This window comes from Cavia porcellus, unplaced genomic scaffold (assembly GCF_034190915.1).
Source record: "Cavia porcellus strain 051 isolate PalLab524CR breed Dunkin Hartley unplaced genomic scaffold, mCavPor4.1 scaffold_24, whole genome shotgun sequence".
Lineage (NCBI taxonomy): Eukaryota > Metazoa > Chordata > Mammalia > Rodentia > Caviidae > Cavia > Cavia porcellus.
The window spans coordinates 44,337,163-44,358,743 of record NW_026947507.1 but is presented as its reverse complement, the minus strand read 5'-3'; the positions used below and the strand labels follow the sequence as shown (position 1 = coordinate 44,358,743).

Here is a 21,581-nt window from a genome sequence, read left to right as displayed (position 1 = left end):
ACCTTGTTAAGCGTGTGACATAACCTATAATCCCAGCACTTGGGAGGCAGAGGCAAGAGAATCATTTTGAGTTCAAGACCAGCTTGGACCAAAGAGAGTGTTCAAGGTCAACCTGAACTACATTGTGAGAACTTGTCTCAAAAAAAAAAAAAAAGAGAGAGAGAATTTACTTTGAAAACCAATATTAAGTGAAATGACTCAGACACATAAGCTTAAGTCCTGACTGTATGCTTTCTCTCATTGGAGCAGTTCAGAGTGTAAATAAAGTGCAAAATAGAAGATTGAGCATTGGAAATAGGGAAACAGAATTTTTGCAAATGGAAAGGGGAACAAGAGACCAAGGGTGGGGGAAAGAGGAGGGGAAGGGGACATAAAAAGATTTAAGATGCCTCATGTACAGGTACTAACTTCCTACAGTGAATGTATTCATTATATGTCACAGCCAAGGGCTAAAACGGTAGTAATAGTAATAATAAGGAAAGGGGAATCTAAAGACAGAGGGAGGGAGATGGATGGAGAGCAGAAGGGAACTAAAAAGAACAAAGATACGCTGGATACATGTACCTAACATGAATGCAAACATCGTGTATTGCAAACACATGCTAATACAATAAACTAAGCTTGAAAACATGGGTATCAGGTGAGGGGCATTTTCAGAGTGTCACTGAAGATAGCTTCACCTGTGTCCTGCTGGGAGCAGGAAGTGGATTCTAGCCCAAAGCCTCCAGGGAGAGCCCCGGGTGTCAGGCAAGCCCCGGGCACCATGCACAGGCAGATGACCACCTTGACCTGGAGGCACAGTGTGGGTGACTGGCCATGGCCACCACAAACATGGCCCAAAGGGCACCCCCCAAAATAGGGGAAAAACAAGTAGCCTGGGGGGAAAGGGAGCGCCTGAGTCCTACAGGCAGGAAAGTCATCTGCTGAGTCAGGAATGCGCTGAGCCATCTGCGGGAGGAAGAGGCTCCAGCTCACCGGAACTTTACCCGCCCAATGCTTGAGTGAGTCCCAGGAAGTAGAAATCTGCGCAGCATTGTGTCTGCCAGGGGAAATGCAGACAAGTCAGTGCCCTGACAGCTGCTGGCCGCCCATCATTGACCAACCAGGTCGTGGCAAGCTACCAGCACAGCAGCCCACTCTGCCTTCACCACAGAACCGAGCGCCCCTTCTCCTCCTGTGAGCTCCCGCACCAGGAGAGTCTCTGCTTCCTTAACACGCACCTACAGTCATGGGAACAGCAAGCAGGCACCCATGCAGGCTGCAAAATGCCAACTGGATGCTCCAAGTGCGGCCCCTGGGTGCCCTCTGGTCTCCCCACCACGCCCACGGCCTCTCTGACAAGGCCCGCGCAGGCCACTCCAGGATCTCTCTTTCGACACGTCTTCATGCACTGATTAGCACCACAGCATTTTAATTCTGCCTTACTAGAGCAGAGACATCATCTGGTGATTTACCTCAAGAAAACAGGGGCTGGCTTATTTGTGCCTTAATTGTTCAGGGCCCTGATTTTTCTGGTGACTTGTAGATCACCCTGGCTCTTAGGGTGTAGCTACAGCTGCTTCAGGAAGGAAATGGGACCACCATTAGTTTCAGTGAGAAAAACAATTTTTAAATTTTTATTTCTTTGTCTATTACAGGGCTCCAGTAATGGCTGGCCTTGACTGATTATATTTTTCCCTAGCAGCTGCTTTTTGTCTAGTGGGTCCGATGACAGATATCGTCTTGGGTTTTTCCTTAAATGCTTCTTGTGTGGTTCTTGTTTTGTCAACTTTTGCACACCCACAGCGTGGGATACATTTCACCACTCGAGAAAGTTAGTTTTGAATCTGGAGAGATGCTAGGTTTTGGCAGAGGCCCCACAAATGCCTGATGGATCATGGTTCCTATGGCAAGGACACATTGTTGTGTTAATCACACACAGAGAACCATTTTCCTCTGAGCCTGTCTCCCTTCTGCAGAACTCAACACAAGCAGGAAGGCAAATCAAGAGCTGCACAGGAAGAACTGCTTTGACAATCAGAGTAAGATGCACAATTAGCCCTGTGTAACCCCTTCTGCAGTCATTAGCTTTTCCCAGTTGCGTGTCCTTGCATATTTGTGTCTCTTTATTACACACACACCGTAAAGATGAATTTGATTCCATGTTGGGTGTTGATTATTATTTTAAGCATCAGCTGTCTCTTCTAGAATCAATGTCAGGACTTGAATTACTGAAGATGAAAGTGGCACCTGTCTGGTGTGACGATCGAGTTCCAGGAGGTCCGTGTGGCTCTAATACAGCCTCACCCCACTCAGGGTCCCAGAGTTGGCCACAGAGCACTGGTTTGAAGTCAAAATAATGAGATTTTATCTGTCTTGTGATAGTTGCTTAACAAACTAATCATGCATCAGTTCTGAATCAACTGCTCACCCTCTCAAGTCAGGAACAACAGTGTCGCTGGACATGGAAAACCCCCTGCATGTGAGGACTGCATCTGAGAACAGCATTGTCCTGGGAATCGAAACCCACAACAGGACATAGATCTCTGTCCATGCATCTATGTCTCCATGCACTTTGATCTCTAGGAAAATGACTGTGCTTTGGACAGCACTGGAGCTTTTCACAGTGGAGAACAGGAAACTATGAGAGACAGGGAACTGGACCAAGTATGTTTGCTGGTCCCCTCAAATCCTCTTGGCACTGCCAACCCCACACAACCAGTCGTCACCTGGACTCAACCAAGAACCCTGATATATAAAACACCAAGCTCTTACACAGATGCAACATTCTCTAAAAGCACAGGCCAAGCTAGCAGGGCCCAAACCTCTGCCTCAAAAGACTTGCAAGGCTTCCCTAGAGGCCCAGCACTAATTGAGCAAATTCACCCATGTAGGAGGCAACCGAAAGGACTTTTGGTATAGCTACCAATGTGAACAGGTGAGACTAAAGAGTCAAAGTGGCTTAGACACTAAAAGTCTGACAATTTCATTTATGCTCACAAACTGGTAGGGTGTAGGGAAATGAAAATTACAAACAGGGAGGTGTGGGAAATAGAAATTACAACTCATATAAATATATATATATATATATATATATATATATATATATAATATTTCAGTTAGAACTACATACAAGGAGAAAATTTAAAATTCTCTCTATATCCTCTCTAGAGGCTTCCTTTGGTTTAAAGGACAGCAGCCCCTAACACAGCTAACAGGCACTCTGGTCACTTCTCAGGCATCCAAGGAGGGGCTATCACACACTGCAGCACCCCCTGCATGTCTGCGGCGGGTTCGGCCACATAGAGGACCATGAGCAAGAAGAATCTGTGGTGATTCCTTCAATGGCTGGAAAATGGCTCCACATTCCCAGGAATATTGGTAAGAGGGAGGCTCACGAATGAGATAAAATCGCTGCTACCCTAAGACTCAACACCAAGTCTCAAATTACTCAGCCAAACCTGGCAAATTCCAGTGTTGGGGTTCAGAGAAGCTGGTCTCAGTCTCCAGACAATGTTAATTAATCACATGAGCACTAATAGTCTGTGTTAGTAACACCTCATACACACACACACACACCCCAAAAGAGCCTGCTCTTAGCCCTGATGTCAGAATGTCTTCCCTTCCCACAAATATCCCCAGTGCTTTATAATGATTCTCATCATTTCCTCCAAAAGTAGTGTAGAGCAATTTGGTTGCCAGCGTTTGGAAGCCAAATTGGTATAATCTGTGTCCTATCGCACTCCTGAACACCATCAGTGAAAACATCCCAGGAAATATAATTGGCAAACTAAGTACACGCAAAGATAATGAAACCGGCTGGGCCCCAGTTGGCCCTTGCCATTTCTAAGTTGTTATTTTTCATTGACTTGGCTTACTGTGCCTCGCTTTATAAGTTAATGCAGGTTCCGAGGATGATTTTACACTCAGGGAGTATGAGATAACACAGAAGCATAAGACTAATGGGAAATTAGATTATGCACTTACTAGAAGGAAAAATCTGTTCCGCTGTTGCTCGGTATCACATTTATCAGCAGCAGTTCTACTTGCGAAGAAAATTGTCTGAGATATCCAACAGCCTTGTGCCGCACAAGCGAGCCTTCGTTTTATGATCAGTGTGATGTGTGGTCAAGCAGCATCAGTCCCGCAGGGATGAAAGACACCATCTGGCTATGGATGCATTGCACTAATAAACAAAGGTCTTGCTTGTTTTTAAAAAAATAAGACCAGCCAAATCCATAGAGCAGAAAGTAAATGTACAGCCACTACTCAGGCATAGAAACATAACCAAACCACAGTGTGCACAAATGCATTTGAAACTTCCTCGTGAGGCCATCCCTTTCACATTCAAATTCCACTGCCACAACACCATCTCACCTACCATCGAATTCTAAGAGTGAGGGTGATGGACGCTAAAACAAGAAAATCACCTCACACTAAAAACACCCGGTTCAGTGACTGCATGGGGCTGATTGATCTGATTCAAAACACTGCTTCTGGAAGCAGCGTTGAAAATGCATGGAAACGCTCCAGGTTGCAATGCCATGTGGAGAGCCAGGTCAGCAGAACCCTGTCCTCAGCTCCCCAGCTGCCTCCGTAAATAGGCATCATACAAAAGGAGCATAGAAAATTAAATCTGGGAGGGATTAGAAGTCATGGGGAAGTGTGATGTGCTAAGGGTTTCCCTGCAGAAAATGAAAGGGTCACAAAGTTTCCTGGGTGCCCTTCGTTGTGAAAAACATGCTCAATGGTGCTCATGAAAGCAATGCAAGCCTTTGTTCAGGACCATGACCAGAGGCACAGGGACCGCCATCCTGAGATCTGTGGGTGGGAGAGAGATTGTTCTCAGCTCTGAACAGCATGAGCAAGTAGAAATTTAAGAGGCTGTGCAGATGGAGCATTACTAAGAAGCTATATCATGAGTCTATGGTCTGAATGTCTCCTCCAGAACATGCATTGGAATTCAATTGCTATTGTAGCAGTCGGAAAAGGTGAGACTCTTGGTGATGAGACCACGAGACTGTCCACCATTGAGAATGGGTGACACCACCACTGTGGGAGTGCATTAATGCTTACAGGAGGTTGGCCTCTTGACTCCCCTGTCACAAGGTCTCTGTCACATTGGGATATAGCAAGAAGACCCTTGTCAGAGGCATTCTCCAGACTCCACAGCTGTGAGCCAAAAAAACTTCTCCTATGTATAATTTACCCAGCATGGCAACCTCTTCCAACAGCAGAAGTCAGTCAAAAGCAATGAGCAAGGGAGATTCTGACTGAAATGACCTAACAAGGTTCTCACTGGAGACAGCTAGCACAAAAAGACATCATGAAACAAGAAGATTCTTGCTAAACTTAGCAGGGCTCAGGCTAAAATTGCATTTACAAGGAAGGGCACAGATGGGCATAGGGAAAGGGTCAGGGCTGACTAAGCTTAGCCAACCAAAGATTTTGATACCATGCTGTCTCACTGTGTCTGTGGTATCAGTTTTGGGGGGAGGTTGTGAAATATGAGTGGGGATATGACACAGAACATGCAGCATTGACAGTGTGCATGCACAGCTCTGGAGCACAAGGCACATTCACACTCCATCCCCAGAGCACCCTTCACTTTGCAAAACTGAAGCTCTGTCCCCATAAAAGCCCTTCATGCCCCCTCCTAAGCCCCTGACTGCCTTCACCATACTTCCTGTAAAAGCTTCATTTAGTAGAATCATTAGGAACATATCCTTCTGTGATGAGCCTATTTCACTGAGCATGAGTCCTCAGGCTGATCTGCATCATCACATGGGTCAGGCTTTCCCTCTTTTTAAAATAATTGACATTCAATTATATGCATACACCACGTTTTCCTTGCCTGTTAGTCCACTGATGAGCATTTGGGCTGTTGCACCTTTCAGCTCTTGGGAATAATGCCGTGAATATGGGTGTGTTTTGCTTTGTGTTTGGATGTCTCCCAAAGCCTCATGCAGTCATAGGGCATGGACTTCATGGAGGCAGCTGAATCTAGAGTTTGTGACTGGTTCATTGGGATTGGGAGTATGAGAGCTGCATCCATCCCAGGGCAGGTAGCCTGCGTATCCTATAAGGGAGGAAAAGAGGCTTGCTTTCCCCTTCTGTTCTTGTTGTTTTTGTTGTCTTTCAGCACCATGAACTATTGCCTCGCTGCCATGTGCCACCCTGCACTGGAGCCAGCTGATTATGGACTAAACCCTCTATGAACTGTGAGCTTTCTTCCCTTAACTTGTGGGTATCAAGAGAAAAGTAACTAAGACAGGGTCTGTATGAGATGTTCACAGCAAGCACCCAACAAATTCTAGTTATAATTTGTAGTGTAGAAAAATTGGGGAACCCAAGCAAGCAAATTGAAAAAATATTACTCTTTATTTTGAAGTTAATTCTTATTATACATTTTCAGCATATCTATTCTCACCTTTTTCTTACAAAATTAATTATTTGGTCAACTGTGTTTTTCCCCTATCAATTACAAATGGGTTTGTGAATACATAATTGTACTTCTGAACTATCAGTTTTTATGATTGCACAACCCCCTTCTAGGGGAATCCCACAATTGATTTAATGAACCCTAGGTGTGTTCCAGGTTGAGCGCCTCAGAAACACATCTGAGACAATAAAACCTTCCTGGAACAATCAGGAGGCAGCTGGGGAGCAGGATGAGGAGAGTGGAGCCACCCATAGGTGGCTGCTCAGCAGAGGCCCTGGGAGGCCAGCTTGGCCCCACAGGAAGAAGTGGCAGGCCGGAGTTCCCACACGCTCACCTCAGGGTGTTGGTGGGGACTCACTTCTGCATGCAGGATCCCTGCTGACTGCAGTAGATGGCGACATTGCTCATGCTACTGAAGTCACACCCAAGGAAAACCACACAGCACAGGCACAGATCAAGGAAGTCAGGTTAGAGCAGAACACCATCCCCCACAACCATGAAGGGGAACCTTTTAGAGCTTTCAGTGGTAACAAATGGCCATGTGCCATAGGTTCACCACATGTGCCACAGGTTCACCACAGCTGCCCTAAAGTCCCAGTAACTGAGGAAATCTATCCCAACAAGTAAGTGTGCACTGCAGAGCAGCAAGTACAGTCACAGATGTGTAGACCACTGAGCCCTCCAGAGCCTTCCAAGTCTCTGCTCTTACTCCCTAGAAGTGCAATCCTGTTGACCCAAACTCCACTCCTTCTTATAGAGTAAGAGCTGCGCATGTACCTTCCAGCCCTAGAAGTCATCAGAAAAAATACCCAGTGATGGACTGGGAATTTTAGTTGGCAACCATTTTTCTTGTCCTTATTAAATTTCTTTCAACACATTTTAATCACAACTCTATAAGTGGAAAGGTATCCTTCTTTTCTAGGCTTCTTGGTGCCCTGGACCTGGAGCTGTACAGGGGCACACATGTGCACACCTAGGACTACCCTGCTGCCCAGGAGAGGTGGGTGCCCATGGAGAGCAGATGGGTCTTGTCAAAGTGACACTGAAGACCTCAGGGAGGACTCCAGCCAGCTGAGAGGAGCTGCCCAGAGGAAGGAAGGGGCAGAAGTCAGGCATGGGTGCCAGGCCCTCAGCCACAGTGAGGAACGTGCAACTGTGGTACAGCACCACTCCCCACTGCAGGATGACTTCCTGCCCCAAGGGGCCACCCCTGTGTAGATTGCATGGGCCAGGTCTGCCCTGCAAATCCATGCCTAACCACAGTGAGGAGCCACAGAGACAGAGCTCTGCCTGGACACAGCCAGCTTCCAAGCCACCTGTCCACTGCAAGCCCCTGCAGACAGGAAATCAAACAGATACAGAACTCTGTTTCCCACTACAAGCTAAAAGTCTCCCTGGGAGCAAACTAAAAGCCAACATTTGTACGATTATTCTGCATTTACAGAGAAGGTCGTTGAAAGTATTTTAGACAGCTTTGTTCTACACTCTGCCAAAGAAACAAACACATTCTTTAATATAATGTGTTTCTCAAGGTTAAAGAAAGTACAGAGAGCTAAAAAGCAGTCTCTCATGATTTCTAAAAGTATAGTTTGTGCTGCTTTGTTTCCATCAGGATATCACTTTAGATTTATATATTTTGTCTAGTAAGTTTAAATAATCTGGATTGAATTTAATATTACAAATTATTTTTTAATTCACAGATATTAAAGCCCCACCACACTGGGTAAGTTTCACTTCTAAAGAGTAACAAAGTCAAAACTTTCTATGGAACACACAGCATGCTAACAACAGTTATCATAATTCTCTTTTTCTTTACTGTTTTCCCCTAGGCTTGCAAGACTATTCCAGGCTACAAATGGACAGAGGTCCATCATAATCCCATTTCCATATTTTCGACAGGAAAGCTTAAACAGGAACACCGTCTGTGCCCACAGAGTACTGTGCCCAGACACTGTCTACTTTTCTTTCAGTCGATTCCTCTAGACACCACAATTTTCTCTCCAACATGAAGAAGGGGACAGTTTTCCTATTTGTCAAACTATTTCATATTGCATCTCTGGATCATTTCTTGTGCCATCCCTAGCGTGCATGCAGGAAATGCTTGTAGGTAAGATTACTGACCGCCCGCATCACAAGACAAGTCTTGGTTATTAGAGTGACTGTAAGAGGGCCATGATCAATTTGTCTAATGAGGCAGACTAAGGATAGTCACTCACTGAAGAGGAGTGTGATCGGTCTTGGAAGCTGACTTTGAAGATGTTTAATTGTTAAAAATGAAGGCAGTGTTATCACTACCTGGTGCTGAGCAAGTATCTGCATACACACAATAAATATAATTTTTCAAGATAAGAACTGTATGGGGAGAAGAAAAAAACACTGTCTCTATTTTCCTATTATTCAACACTGTAAGAATAAAACTGTAGAAAACAGACTGAACGTGAGGATCATGTGTACTGCAGGAAGGAGACCCCCAAGGGCAAGGGTGCTGTCCATACAGTGGAAGTCAGAGAAAGAATGACCAGTCCAGATCATGATGCCAAGATAGCAACTCAGGACACTTCAGGCCCTGAGGGAATCAACCACAGACACACCTGCCATCCTCCAACCCCAGCCTTGTTTGGAGGCCTAGAGACCAAAGATGTGACAGTTGAGTCCATCCCCACAACCCGGGACCATATTATCTCACATAGCAAAAGGGATTTGGCCAAGGTGATAAAGTGAAGGACCCAGAGAGGAGGAGATGACCCTGACTGAGGTGTGGGGAGCAGCTGAAGTTGAAGGTTGATCACACACATGGGGCTAGAGCAAGGTCAGCCCCAAGAACACAGTGTGCCTGAGGCAAGCCTGGTGAACACGTTCATCCAGCCCGAGAACAGGGGCACCGAGGTGAGCTGGGCCAGCGAGTTGCTAGGCAGAGGGGTCTTGCCTGACACCAACCCGCTGAGTGTGTGAATAAATGTGCTGCAGTCACTGGATGGTTCTTTCCCTCCCACCAGGAGAGCAGCTCTGCCTGACCTCAGCTTTCCACGTTTTCACTCCTGCCTTCATTCCTTTACCATCCTCTGCCCTAGAGATTCTCAAGAGCTGCACTAGACACAGCACTTAGTTGGATGGACCCCCAGCATTGCAGGGGCCCTTTATAGAGAGAGACAGAGAGGACAGACTCAAAAGAGGATGAGGGGCCAGAAACAGATGTGGGGCGAAGGGCCAGAGCTGAGGAGTACATGAGGTGCTGGAAGGAGAGGGGGGCCTGGACCAGCCAGGTGGGACATACCCTTGTCAATAGCTGCATTTGAGGCCTGCGAAAGTCATCTTGGACTTCTGACATCACAACTGCAAGACAATAAACTGATGCTGTTTTCAGTGAGCAAGCTCAGGGTAATTTGTTACAGCATCTGTAGGAAATAAACAGCACCTGAGGTCCTGAGGAATGGGGGCAGAATGAGCAGCCTTTGGGCATTAATAGCTTTCATTTTGTCCCTGCCCCCTGGAGTGCCATTAGAAATAAAGAGCCCAAGGAAACAACCAGCAGTTGCTCCAGCTCTGCCCTATCCACAATCCTCCCTGAAAAGGACTCAAACCCATTGGGGCTAAGGAGGGAGCTTTGTTTCTTCTGTCAACTGGTTAGTGTCTCACATGTTCCCATCTAAGACATCATTCATCATGGCCAGCTCCTTCCTTCATTATTTTATTCAAAAACCAGCAATTAAATATCATTTAGGCACATGGCCTTGTGCTTGGTAGGGCAAGGGAGACAAAGACAGATGAATCCGAGATCTTAATTGCAAAGAGCTGTGTTTTGTAGGAGAGCAGGATCGGGAACATAAATAACCAGAATCAAGGTAGACATTGTAAGCGTCAGCAGAGAAGTGAAGAATGAGGGCTTCAGACACTCCAGAAGAGCAATGTTAGTACTTGTGATGAAGCATGTGCCCAGTAAATAGATCCACTTTAGTTCCAAGGAGTCAAGGATGATTTGGTGACAGAAGTGGAATTCTGACTGGGGTTAAGGACTGGAAAGGTGACTTAAATAAGAGAAAATCATATTCTACAGAGCACGTGCAGAAAGATGCAGAACCAGAAAACGTGCATGGACTCCATCTAAGAAATGTGCACTAGATATTCCCAGAGCAAGGGTTTATCTGGGGTGTTCACTCCTCTACTCCTGATACCTAGCATTATGCCTGGCAATGACAAGTTTAGAAATATTTATAATAGGGGCTAAAGAAGTGGAATAAGAAGATCTATGCAGGAATATAGACAGAAATCACAAAACCAGTCTCCTTCTGGAAATACTGCACCAATGCATGCCCCTCAGAAGAGCCTGGTATCTGACACAACACAACCCACCCTGTTCCCAGGACACCATGCCTGGTGGCTACCAAAGCAGCTGATATCTACAGAGTGATTCCCAGGGCTAAGCTATAATTCCAGTCATTAACATGAGTCTACTGACCGATGGGTCCTCTTAGAGTCTCAGAGGTGAGTGTGTCATCATTCCAATTGCTAGATGATGATAAATAACTTCCGTGAGCTCAGTCAGCAGCTGCAGCCCTCTGAGGTCAGAGTCACCGTGCAGGCTGCAGAGGAGAGCTTGCTGCCTCCTCTCGTGCTGTCTGATCACCCCCCCCCATGCTTCCCTTTGTCTATTCTCCAGGTATTTTATTTTCTTCTCTATCATCTACATTTTCTCCAAGGTATAAGATTTCTTTTATAGTCAGAAAATCAAATGATTCTGGAATACATCTTGGTAAGACTATGGATGTCATTGTCTGGATTTCCATTTGCTTCTGCATATGAGCTTGAGCAAGCTTCTGGAACCCATCTGTGGCTCTGGTAATCATGCTAAAACAAAGGAAAATGTTAAGTACCAGTGTCTTCTCTTCCTCTGCATCCTGTAGCCAAGTGTGCTTAGATAGATGTAAGCGTCAACCCATCCCTACCAGCTTGAGAAGCCCCTGACAAGTGGGGTTTTGCTCTTATCTTGTGCTACTGCTTGCTTTAAAGCCAGAGGAAGCCAGGATGGATAAAGGGGCCCATCCTTCAAAATTACCTCGATCTGGGTGATAATTGATTTAATGCATGTCAGCTAGACTGGACCATGGTGCCCAGATAGTTGGAAAGATTATTCTGGGTGTTTTTGTGAGGATTTTTGGTGGAGATCAACACCAAACTTGGTGGACTCAGTGAATGGATTGCCCTGTGGCATGGAGGAGACCCTTATCTAGTCAATTGGAACTGGAATAGAACAAAAAGACTCTTTGTCCCCAAAGAGTAAGGCGTCTCCCGCAGAGCTTTGCCTTTGGACTCCAGGGTCACAGCCTGCCTAGGCCATGGCAGATGTGGCCTTGCCAACCTCCATACTATGTGTTTCTGTTCCACATACTGAGTCATGCGGGGACCCCCGATTGACACAGCCCACCACGCACACTTTCTAGATGCTCTCGGTTCAGAGCTTCCCCTTGGCTCATGGCAGCCGCTGCAGACTCACCTGAGACTGTCACCCCACTGTCATTGTTGCACAGACCCTTCGCAGTCTGGGTGTCTCACCTCCCAATTCGCATCTGTGCCTGGCCTGCTGCTGCTTTGATAACCGTCCCCAGCCTACATCTCACCTCAGCGAGGCCATTTGCAGCTCCAGCACTTTCACCTTGCTGAAACAGTATCCAGCAACGGGAGACAAAGCAGAACAGCGTCCCTGGCAGCGACCCGCAGGCTGCTGCCCAAGTGTTCACTCTCCATAGCTTTTTATTTGGACCCGAGCAGACCTCGGGCAGCATCCAGTAAGAGGACAGCTTGGTGGATCCCGGCTGCCTGCTGGTAGTTCTTCATCAAGTAATGAGCAGATACCAAAGGACTCTGCAGGCCCTGCTTGCAGAGCAGGAGTCCACGAAGGCCTTCACCATGACTTTAGATGCCTTGCCCAAATCGCGACGTCTCGGGGATTGCCCAGTGCTGACAAACATTTGGTTATCTTCATATTAGAAAGAGGTTCTGGTTGGCTGGTTAGTTGTCTTGTTTTTGTTTTGTTTTGCTTTGTTTGCACTTCAGTAGCTATAGTAACAATTGGATACATTTCCATTAGAATGAGCACAGGGTTAGGGCCTTGTATTTTAATTGCACTAGAAGTCATGCATTGATTACAACAGTGACACAATGCAAGTGCAAATGAGCAGTCACAACAGAGATGACTTGGGCAGGACTCAAAACACCTAGAGCAAAATACAGTTTAAATGCTACCTGCTATTTTTTGAGGTAATATTGGTGATTTGTGTGTGTAGTTCCTTCAGTTAACAGATACATACTGAGACTCTTTTGTGAGTAACCCAAAAATAAATGTAACTTTCCTAAGTCTGGTTGAAAACATGTCATAAATACACCCTGGTCTTAAATAATGTAATCACATGACCGTCATCATCATCTTAATGAACACAGGGTTACTTAGGCAAACAGGAAATGGGAGGGGAAGGATTTCTTAAAGAGGACTTGACTAACATTCTAATCCCGTCTTCTTTGCCTTTCAAGGAATCGAGCACACACGGCATATGAATTGTAATGTCATTCTCAAGAGTGTGTTTTGTAACTTGCTGTCACAGAAAATTTCATCAACAGCACATCCCTGCTCACTCACACTCCCTGGCTCAGTTGCACCAAAAAGAAACACCCTCCATACCCCAGTCTCTGGTGCATCCCTGGGAAGCCTCTTCCTCAAGCCCTGCAGATCATAGATCCGAAAGCCCAAGTAATAAACTCTGGACTCCATGATAGCTCAGGTGCAAGATAAGGGGTAATAAAAATTCATTACCTGGCATAACAGTTTCCCTGGTGGCTCCTATAGGCTCTAAAGGGCAGGTTTTGGAATAATTAAAGACGGAAGCATGCAGCTGCTCCTGCTCTGCAGCTCCCTCCAGTGTTCCTCCCTTATTCCTGTCTGAATAAGACCCTGTCTCAGAAGCAGCTTCTCTCCACTTCAGTCCTCTGCTGTGTGACACTATGAAGAAAGAGCAACAAGGATCACTGGGCAATGTATACGCATCACAAGAGCATGGGACCGATCACCAGGGGCAGCCCTTGTGCAGCACTTGTCTATGCCACCAGAGGCTCCACTCCCAGGGCCTCTGAATGATCTGGGGCCCTTGTCCCTGCCCCCAGGCACTTCCCAGCTGCCCTCCAGCACAGCAAGCCCACTGCTCAGCACCAGACTGTGCCTACTTCAGGCTGTGTTCTGACTCAGGTCTTCACCTCTGCATCCCCTCATTTTGTGTCTGGCCATGGACAAGGCCCCTTCCCAAACTGCCTGGAAGGAACAACAGACAGCTAGCAGTGGGCAGCGGCTGAGGGGTCCATTTGCAGAGTATGGAGCTGTGAGTTCTATACCAGAGCTGTCAGCAGTGTCCCCAGAGATTTCTGGCTTCCAAAAGCTGCTCTGTGACCTTTTTCTCACTCTGGATTACTGAGGTTCTCCAAGCAATAGAGCCCCGAGGATGTGCACACAGAGAGAAGAGACATGAGAAGGGATACACACAGGCCAGGGAGCTGGACTCCCAGATGGACAGAGGCGTGGGGAGAAGCCCAGGGCTGCCAGCTCTGGGCCTCGCTTACAAAGGGAGGCTGTCTTTTGCCCCATTCAAGCTTCAGGGGGTGGATGAGGCCCACCTCACTCTGTCTGACTCAGGTTTATATACTCACCTCATCCAAAATCACCTCCAAATTAACACAAAATTAACCATCACACCATCACATTATAGATCTAAAATTAACAGATAAGCAAATAAACATTTATAAACCGTAAGAGACTCTTTTCCTACCTCCAAGATAGGGAAATGTATTAAGACACCCAAACATGTGCTATTAAAAAAGAAAAATTAAAACTATTTATACTACTACACATTAGAATTAAAATTTTCTGTTCCTCAAAAGACGGTGAAGACGGTGAAAAGACAAGCCACTGTGTATGAGAATAATATCTGCAAATAACGATCCCATGAGCTACTATATCTGGACCCTGTGACATGAGAATGCAGCTTCCCCATGTAAATCAACAGCCAGGCAAGGACCCTTGTGTCCAAGAGTTTGTGTGAGAAAATTGGTGTCAGTGTTTTTCATTCTCACTGAAATGCAGGAAGCAAGCCAAGTGCCCAATAACAGAGTGGGGGAAAACTGGGATTTTTCAATGGGAATAAAAGGCACTGCCACCTCAAAGGGTACAGGATTGGATCTTGCAAACATGTGCTTGAATAAAAGAAGTCCACACAAAAGAGTATCCATGGCATTGCTCCTGTTTATGCAAAGTTTGAAGACAGGGAAGACACATCTGAAGGAGCCAAGGCACGGCTCTCCTGGGCAGCATGCCTGCAGGTGCCCACAGGACCTTGGATTCTGGATGCTCTTGTTCTGATTGGCCACACATTCCCAGGTGTCAGTGCTTTATGAAACTGCAAGGAGCTGCACAGGTATGGTTTGTGCATGTTTCTAAACATGCAACCAACTAAGTTTTTAATAGAATGATCGACACAGGCATTACTGACAAATACAGGGTAAGAACCATGTGATTAAGGAGCAGAGAGCCCTTCTGAGCTCCAGCCTGAACATTCATGCTGCCCACCCCAGCCCACGAGGGGAGGCGCGGAGCAGCCATGATGCACAGCAAGACTGTCAAGACTGTCAAATGGCAGGGACAGTGTGGGTGAGGTCACAGAGGACCAGAAGCTGATTGTGCTGAGAGGCTACAGCTACACTAAGGCTCTTCCCAGACTTGATTTTATGCCATTGTATCTATTTTAATAAGACAATGAAAGAGAATTAATAACTGAGGAATAAATTTCCCTTAGGATGAGAAAGTCATCAGTGGACTTAATTTTTAAATGACACTAACAAGTCACCTCATGATCTTAGCCTGCGGTTTGGGGAAAACATCTAAGCTCCTACTGAGCCCAGGGAGCCCTGCTCACCTCCCCATGGAAGCAGTTCCAGGGAAACGCCAGCCTCACCAGAAAGAAAAGAAGCAGCTCCAAGAGCCCAGTGCACTGAGCACCCCCAGACAAGAGGGAGATGCAAGACACCGCTCAAGCTCAGACAGCCGCCTTAGTTTTAATCTTTTTGCAGAGTACTTTATTACATCTTGTGATAAAATTTACCATCTTAACTGTGCTTAAGTGCAGGATAATAAGATCATTCTACTGCTGGGCAATCAGCTCCCCATCCACCTCCAAAACACTTCTCATCTTCCAGAACTGAACTCCACATCCCCCTAGCCTCCTTCCCCGGGCCCTGGAAACTCCATTTTGTCTTTATGAATTTGCCCACCTCGGGTACCTCAGACAAGTGGAATTCTGCAGGTTCTGTCTGTTCTGAGACTGGCTTATGTCACTGGACATAATGTCCTCAAGATTCAGCCACTAGGTACCCAAATTTCCTTCCCCTTTATGGCAGAGTAATATCCCACAATGTTATACACCATCCTGTTCTTTATTCACCAGCCATTGGTGACGATTTGGTTTGTTTCTACATTTTAGCCATTGTGACACATTTTTAATTTGAGGTTCTTTGTGTTCAAGTAAGGATGAAGGACTGGAAAGGCAGCTCAGTGAAAGTGCTTGCTTAGCATGCATGGGGCCCTAGGTTTGATCCTCAGCATGAAAAAAAACAAAAAACAACAACAAAAAAAAACACACCCTCAATTTCTTTGAATCTGCTGCCATTGAAAGGTGGAACTGATGTTCTGTGCCCTGAAATAAGGACAAACTCCACGGCTGCCAGATAGAGCCAAAACAAAACTGATCTTGACCTTGCACTTTAAAAGCTGACAGCTCCCCTCTCTGCTCATTCAAGACCACAATGCTGGACTACAGTACTGACTGCAGGGGTCATGATCACTGTCCTCACTGACCGCGCCTCTCTGCCATCCCAGCCAAGACTCCAGACACACAAGTCCAATAGACCAGCCTGTCTGCCAAATAAGGAGAAACCCAATCCTCCTATTATAGCTTAAGAATCACCAAGCTAACCCATAAAATAAAATCATTCTTTAAGCCACTAAACTCTCGTGTACATTGTAATACAGTAATAGATAACCACAACAACTCTGACTGAAAAACTTCACAAAAATCTGGTGACTGCAGTGGAGTCTCCTCCCAAAGACAGAATATCAGATCTTTAAATATCGAAGAAGCCAGGGTAGATGTATTAGCTTTTTTGTTCCTGGGACACAATACTCATCACCCACAACTGAAAGAAAGAAAAGTTATCTTTGGCTCATGGTTTCCAGGAATGCAGTCCACGGTCAGCCGGCACCAAGGCAGGAACATCATGGTAGATGGGTGAAGCAGAACAAAAATATTGTTAGGGTGGCCAGGAGCAGAGCAGAGGACCAGTACCAGAGAGAACAGGTGAGGAACTAGATGTAGCTTCCCAACCCCTTGCCTCCATAATCCCCACCAGAAAAACCCAGAAGTGAGCTGTACCAATGCCCTAGGTGGGTCCCAAAGCCAATCAAGTTGATACTACAGGAAAGCTCACACCAAGACCAGACTAGGAAATATCTGTCAATCCCAGGAAGAGGTAGAGGAGCAGCCAGAGCAAGGGAACACACTGAAATGTTACCCATATGATCCTGAATTTCCTCACTACTAAAGATGAATCTGACAGTGTAGCTAAGCACTTCCTGGGGCCAAGGGTAGGGAGTCACACACCTACCCTCCCTGGTGTGGACCTCCTTGTTCTCACAAATACCAATTCACTTTAGCCATTCCCCCTGCTAGGTCCTAACCTTGCAAGCCCTGGCTTTCCATTTGCAGAGCAGGGGGTTTTAGCACCAGCTGGGACACTGAGACAAATCACATCTCCCAGAAAAGAGCTATTTTACCTATTAAAAAATAAAAGAGGAAATAAAAAAGATACTACTTAAAACTAGCATTTTCAGTAGAAAGTGCTACTTAAACCTGGCATTTTAGTCTTAAAAATGTGTTTTTGTTAGTTTCGATTGTGCCATCTACTAAAAGTTTCCTGGGTGCATTTTAGAATTCATGAGAGAGACAGAAGCTCACTGTTAACTTCTTAGTCTAAGACAAAACAGTGAATTCAATGGGAAAAGTGAGCAGAATACAAATAGCTCTTAGGAAAAAGTTCTCATTTTGTACATGAAGACATAGCGAGTCGATTGTGACTAGCAGGATTTGACAGCTCCCCGAGGTTGCCACCATCAGCCTGCAGTGTTTAGCTGTATTTTGTGAATTTCTGAAGGAAGGCAGGTGAAACTTTGCTTATGTGGCAGTGCGGAAGAAGCTGTTCTGAAGGCAAGGGGACAATGTCCGGCCCTCCTGGCTTTCCTTGGGGCCGTCCCCATGTTACACTCCATGATGGCTTCAGGGCAGGGATTGAGACCCACCTGTCCCCAGCCATCCAGGTAACAGCTAGAAACCAGAAGAGACCCATTCCACCAAGCATGCACCTCTAGCTTCAACCTGGGCAATGCAAATGAGTAGTGAGCCCACAGGAGGACCTCCTGAGCGCTGCCCACCTGTGGAACTGTGGATTCCCCTCTGTGCAATCACATCTGCCCAGCACTAACACAGGAGTGTCTCTCATATATCTCACTCATTTTAGTCCACTACATCCATGAATTGTGCTCGTGTACAATATACTCAGGGCCTCCTCGCCCCAAATATTCGAAGTTTAAAACCTTGGGGCCAAGGTATCGACTTAGTCCAGGCTTTCCAGAGAAACAGAAGCAAAAGATACAGAGAAACATAGACCAAGACTTGCCATGTGAGATGTGCTCATGCACTGAGGGGCTTACTACTGTAGCCAGGACCCCAGTAAAGCAGATAGGGTGACTGAGCCCAAGCCAGCTATCACATGGATGCTTCCCCTCAAAGGCTCACTGTATTGAAGACATTGTGGCTAATGAACTTTTGGAAAAATTACTGGGCTGTAACTTTATCCTAAGAGGTAATTCACTGATGACCTCATAACTTGATAGCATTATTGAGAAGTAATGGAGCTGGGCATGGTGGCTTATGCCTGTAACCCCAGCATTTGGGAGGCTGAGAGTTTGAGACCACCCAAGGCCAGCCTGAATTGCATAGTGAGACCCTGTCTCAATAAGACAAAAGAGAGAGAGAATAATGGGAACAGGAGGTGGTACTTCCTGAAGGGACCGAACCTTGGGGACCCAGCCGTAAGGACAATTTATGGTCCCCAACCCTTCCTCTTAAACTATTTTCTCTTTCTCCCAATCCTTCCTGCATGCTGTGAGGTGAGCAGGTTTCCCATACCACACGAACCCTTCCAATTGATATTTTTGCCTTGAAGCCAGTTAACCATGGACTGAAAGGATGAGACAAAATAAGCCTTTCCTCCACTTTCAGGTCATTTTCTTCGGGTATTTGTTACAGTGCTGGAAAGTGGACTCACCCAAAGGCCACAGAGCCAGGGAGCCAGTGTTGTAAGTTTCCATCACCAGACAAAGACCCAGAACTGGAGACCAGTGTCCACAGGCCAAACAGACAGATGTTCCAGCTCAAGCAGAACTGATAAACTCACCTCTCCTTTGCTGTTTCTCCTCGGTATCCTTGGAGGCTAAGACAATGGCCACTCACACTGGGAAAGCAACTCTTCCTTTGTCCATCAACTGAAACAGCGCTTTCTGGGAATACTCAAGCAGTGCTTGAGTCTGCCACCACAACAGGTCCCTTGGGGATGGATGCAGACCACCTTAAGCCCAGCCCTCAACACCCTTGGGTGTAGACTGGCCAGCCCTAAAGAAACCATTTTATAATGAGACTGGTCCCCAGCTCCACATTCTGCTTATCCTGTCTCCCTTCCCTCTGTATCACCGCCACTGAGATGTTAGCACAGCTGTCAAGTTGTGACTTCTTTTTCCATCCAAAAGTAAGTCTGACCAGGGAGCTGCTACCTCTGGAAAAACCACCTTCAACAACCCCAACACTGTTACATGGCTTGCACTGCTTCTCAATTGCTTGGTAAAATTGTCTAGCCGGACTCTAAACCGGAAGGGCCAAGGATAAAACATCAGCTGTTGTTGGGGTCTGTGTCTAGACCCCTCTGCCCCAAATAGGTGCACACCAAACGCCCAAAGGAATGAGACACACCGCATGGTCTTTAGGGCTGCAGGAGGAGTAAAATCCTCGGCAGAGCTCGTAACTCCTCTAGCCAGCCAGCCGACTAACTCTAGGCAGCCCATATTTAATCAGAACAAGCAAGGAGCTGAGTGGGCAATGGAGGAAATCTGAGCAAGATCTTAGGAGGGGTCAAAGGACCCCTCAGAGCTACAGATGATGCTAATTAAGGAAAATATCCAGAAAAGCTCCAGGTGGCCTCAGCTGTGGCCAATCTTGCCCCCTGAAGTGTCTCCTCTTTCTCAGTTCAGTCATGCCCGGGCCACAGTACAGCCCCACACATGTATTCAGCTCCAGTGCCCTCCAACAAGCTGGCACTGACCTGCTGTGCCAAAATCAGAGTGCGCTGCAATCAGGACCCCGAGCTGCATGGTCTCAGTGAGGCAACTCAGAGTATCTGTCCTTCACCTGTGACAAGGAGGGACAGTCCCAGGAGGACTTCCCTGGAGGGCACAATTCCTGTGAAGCTCCTGCTGGTGATGGAATTGCACATCTAAGTACCTTACTAGCGAGCATATCTGCACGACCACAGCCAGGACTTTCTTAGCTCAGCCACCCTCCTTCCCACCCTCACCCATCTACAGCACAAACAGGAGGAGCAGAGGGGATGGGAGTTTCCATAAGGAGCAGTGGAGCGTGACTTGGTGGAATTACGTTTTCTGTTCATTATAGTCGCAGCAAGATAAGACCTGTTTATGTCATAAGACCAAACGTTTTTACCCTGGTCTCCAAGGCTTCCTCCATACAAAAAACTAAGAAGCCAAAATTGATCCATCTCTTAGACCTGTGGGTGGGCTTTGCTTTTTTTTTTTTTTTTTTTTTTTTTTTTTTGGTACCAGGAACCAAACTCAGGACCTCACACTTTCCAGACAGGCACTGTGCCCCTGAGCTGTATCCCCAGCCCCCATGGCCACTGGATGTTGTGGAAGGAAGATGGGGAAAAGGGTCCAAATTCCTAAAAACTTGCCACAGACACTTGATAATTAGGTACAACATGGAATCCACCTGATGACAGAAAATCTTTAGGTGATATTTGCTCACTGAAAGGATTTCACCTTAGAAAATTATTGTCAGGTCTTGGTAGAGAATAAAGTTTGGGAGATAAGACACCTATAACTCAAGTCTCCTCCTGTTTGCCTGACAGTTCACTTACCCTCTGTCCGGTTTCGTTTACTAGGAGCCCGATGATGTGTGTCTCCCAGAAGCAGCTCCTCTCATTGAGCTGGTCCTGTGGATGTATGAGGCTTGCCCCTGGTCCCAGCTTAGTAACTATCTACTTTACATGAAGGCTTCCTACCTCCCCGCCCAACACTGGAGTGAGGATGCCTCTCTATAGAACTGTGATATCTAACATATTCCTAATAAAAAAAAATTTGTTAGAATCAAACATTAAGAGTGATAACAAATGCCTTTGCCTTATAAACACTTCTGGTTTCCTCTTTAGTGCCAAAGGAATTTAGACCAAAAAGAGTTCCACTGCATAACCACCCTTCCTCTTGCACTGCACTCAAAGGCAGGACTATCCTGGGTGGAAATTCTGAGTGCAGAAGGAAGGAGGATAACAGGAAGACACCGTCATCCCTCAGTACCCAGGGGGCAGAGGTGCTGAGATTCTCTCTCCCCACTCTCCAAATTCAAAAATGCTCCATTCCCTTATATAAAATGGCATGGTATTTGCACGTAACCGACATACATCTTCCTGTATACTTTAAATGATTTCTAAAGTATTTATGACACCTAACACCATGCAAATGCTAAACAGTTTTCATACTGTGCTGCTGTGGGAACAAAAACAAGGATAGAAAGTCCATACATGTTCAGTACATGTAATGGTGGGTACACTGTGTCTACGTGAGAAGTTTAGAAGTTTAATGAAGTGACTCAGAAGGGACCAGGGTCCTCACTTTGTAAACATCTTCATCCTGTGAAAGAAGAGGGCATGGAGACAGTGTGAAGGCTTCATCCACCCTAGGTAGGGGGTGTCCTGCTGGCAATCTATGGAAGGAAAAGAGGCTAACTCC

At 46.3% G+C, this 21,581-nt stretch overlaps 1 long non-coding RNA gene across 1 annotated transcript; it reads right to left on the bottom strand.

The window, feature by feature from the left end:
* Positions 1–6,641: 6,641 nt before the first annotated feature.
* LOC134472618 (uncharacterized) lies at positions 6,642–19,156 on the bottom strand. The gene is made up of 4 exons (XR_010042506.1): positions 18,965–19,156; positions 13,227–13,412; positions 12,037–12,475; positions 6,642–11,266 (listed from the first exon to the last, which is right to left on the bottom strand). It is a non-coding gene; the product is annotated as an uncharacterized LOC134472618 (long non-coding RNA).
* Between the last annotated feature and the right edge of the window lie 2,425 nt (positions 19,157–21,581).